At 44.1% G+C, this 3,154-nt stretch overlaps 1 pseudogene across 1 annotated transcript; it reads left to right on the top strand.

Moving 5' to 3' along the window:
- Positions 1-2,469: 2,469 nt before the first annotated feature.
- Positions 2,470-2,782, top strand: LOC307066724 (histone H4-like; annotated as a pseudogene). Its single transcript has one exon. The product of its transcript is annotated as a histone H4-like (transcript).
- The last annotated feature ends 372 nt before the right edge of the window (positions 2,783-3,154 follow it).

Below are 3,154 nucleotides of genomic sequence, written 5' to 3'. Positions count from 1 at the left end.
GATAGCTAGTGGGAAGCAGCTGCATTGCACAGGGAGATCAGCTCGGTGCTTTGTGACCACCTAAAGGGGTGGGATAGGGAGGGTGGGAGGCAGATGCAAGAGGGAGGAGATATGGGGATATATGTATACACACAGCTGATTCACTTTGTTATACAGCAGAAACTAACACAACATTGTAAAGCAATTATACTCTAATAAAGGTGTTAAAAAAATAAATAAAAGGGATTTCTTAAAAAAGAAAAAGTTTGCAAACACTTCATGACATTTTTGCAACAATATTTACCCTATTATTTTCTAAGAATATATGTTTTTGGAGATTCGAGAAATGTGGCAGACACTGCTAGCTGATGATCATATCTGCCGCTTCTTTGACCAGGGCAGTTAGACTACATTTCTCAGCTTCCTCTGGAGAGAGCACAGTCATACAACTGAGTTCTGGACACATGGATGTGAGCAGAGCTGAAATTCTCCACTTCGAGACCTGGTCCATAAAATCCTCCCTACTAGTGCCTCCTCTGATTGGCTGATACAGATAGAACCTCCTTTGTACACGTGGGAACCACACAATAAAGATGGCAGAGCCACAAGATGGAAAGAACCTGGGCCCCTAAATCAATACTTGGAGGAGAGCCACCCAAAAGAGCTATCTGTTATATGAGCAAGAAAAAAAATGTACATCAAGTCTTTGAGATGTGGGGGATTATTTATTATTTTTCTTAATGAGAGTTCACTGTATTTATGGAGCTCACTGTTGACAGATGGCTTTGGGATGGAGGAAGGACATAGAAATCCCTTCTCTGGAGAGGGTCATTCAATAGCTTCTCCTTGAAATCAAAGTACCAGAGACTCTTTTCAGACCTCTGTCTCATTGGTGCTCAATCTCAATGAGTAAGTGGTAACTACAACTCCCACCCAAGCCTTTGTCTGTCTTTATTCCGAGTTCCTCCTGCAGCATCATATTCACCATGTTTCCTGGTCAAACCTTCTCCTCTCTGCCACATGGTATTGGGTTCCATGTAACTTAAGATGGCAGCCAGTAACAATTTTTAAGTTTATCAACTAGGATACTTTCTCACCTACTGACTCCTATGTCTTGAGAGAAGATTAAAGCACCATTCTGCCATCAGCAAGGAAGCAATGTAGATAAATTCCATGCCATTTATAATTCATTCCACCTTCATTAAGTATTCATACACTACTTATTGGCACATCACCTAAGTATTCTATGTAAGAGAAAACAGAATAGCTTGAAAAGAAACTGGGAGAGGCTGGTTTATTAGGAGACTGGGAGAGAGGAAAAGAATTTGCTGTATCCCTTACCCCAACCTTCTTCTTGCAGGAAAGTTTTCTCGCCAAGCCACGTGCAAATGAATTAGGCAGCTATCCTGAGGGTAAATTCAGCAGTACCAATAGGAAGATAACCACTATCTTCTCGTTCATTATTTTAACCCATATTTATTGGAGACTGGCTTTGGCAGGCCCTGAGAATACAACAGTTACTCCCTTCTTAAAGGCTGCACTTCTTTTTTTTTTTTTTTTTTTTTTTTTTTTTGTGGTACGTGGGCCTCTCACTGTTGTGGCCTCTCCCGTTGCAGAGCACAGGCTCTGGACGCGCAGGCTCAGCGGCCATGGCTCACGGGCCCAGCCGCTCTGCGGCATGTGGGATCTTCCCGGACCGGGGCACGAACCCGTGTCTCCTGCATTGGCAGGCGGACTCTCAACCACTGCGCCACCAGGGAAGCCCAAGGCTGCACTTCTTAAGCAAATACATATATGGATTAAACACAAGGAATCCATACTGGCAATGTGAAACAGCTCCCTATGAAAGGTTAATTTCTCTGATTACCATCAATAGTAATAATCACAACATTAAGTCATAATAATTCATAAGTTAGGAGAGCCCAAAGGTATTGAGATTGAACAAGATGCCAACTACTAGACTGAGAAGAGTTTAATTTTCCTAAGGACGCTGAGATTTAATTTCTAATATTTGTGCCCATTTTACAGATGAAGACACTGAGGTTCTGAAAGATTATATAATTGCTCAAGATAAGACAGTAAGTCATCAGCCAAAGAGAGGCTTGTGTCTATTTGAATCCAGAGCTCATGCCTGTAAACCATCATTGCTACTGTTCCCTAAGACAGGACGGTGTCTCAACTGAGAAGATGTAGAGACAGTGGGACATCAAAGTGAAAGAACAGGAAAGCAGGAGGCCCCTGCAGAGTCAGGGGAAGCATGTAGTAAAAGAATGCTACCAGACATTAAAGACTAGTTGTGCCCACCTCTTGGGCTTGCCAACATTGGTCTTGATTACTTGTCACAAATGACACCCAAACCAACCCAATTTGGGAACACTGGGAACACATGAAATTTGAAGAGGAAAAGGAAGAACCCCCAATGTATTCATTAAGTTTCAGTGATGTCAAAGACCTAGTCCTGCTGTAAGAGGTTAGGAGTAGCTCTTAGTCATGTCTGGCCGAGGCAAGGGTGGAAAGGGTCTGGGGAAGCGGGGGCGCCAAGCGTCATCGTAAAGTTCTCCGTGATAACATCCAGGGCATCACCAAACCGGCTATCCACCGCCTCGCCTGGCGTGGTGGTGTGAAGCGTAATTCTGGTCTTATCTACGAGGAGACCCGCGGGGTGCTGAAGGTGTTCTTGGAGAATGTGATCCGCGACGCTGTCACCTACACCGAGCATGCCAAGCGCAAGACTGTCACCGCCATGGACGTGGTTTACGCGCTCAAACGCCAGGGACGCACTCTGTATGGTTTCGGCGGCTAAGTTTCATTGCAGTCTTTGGCTGTGAAGCTCTTGTTTACTGACAAAAGGCCCTTCTCAGGGCCATGAAAGAAAAAAAAAAAAAAGAGCTATTCCTTCATACTTATAAAAGAATGATTCAGCACCCTTCTCCTAAAGGAAAATACTCTTGAATTCAAAAGTCGCGGGGATAAATTTAGGATGGGCCAGATCCCTACACACTTGTTTTTTCAAACGTCTGCCTATCCATGAGTTGATCCTTTGAGTGTGGTCCATTTAGCATGGCTGGCCATCCTTCGGGTCCATCTCATCCATGAAAAACAGCTCAGGAAACACGGACCCATTCTTTCCCCATAGCACCCAGCTGGCAGAATTTCCACCATTCTTTGTCAGTTT

This window comes from Hyperoodon ampullatus (genome assembly GCF_949752795.1).
Source record: "Hyperoodon ampullatus genome assembly, chromosome: 18".
NCBI classification, from domain to species: domain Eukaryota; kingdom Metazoa; phylum Chordata; class Mammalia; order Artiodactyla; family Ziphiidae; genus Hyperoodon; species Hyperoodon ampullatus.
This window is presented reverse-complemented; position numbering and strand designations above follow the sequence as displayed.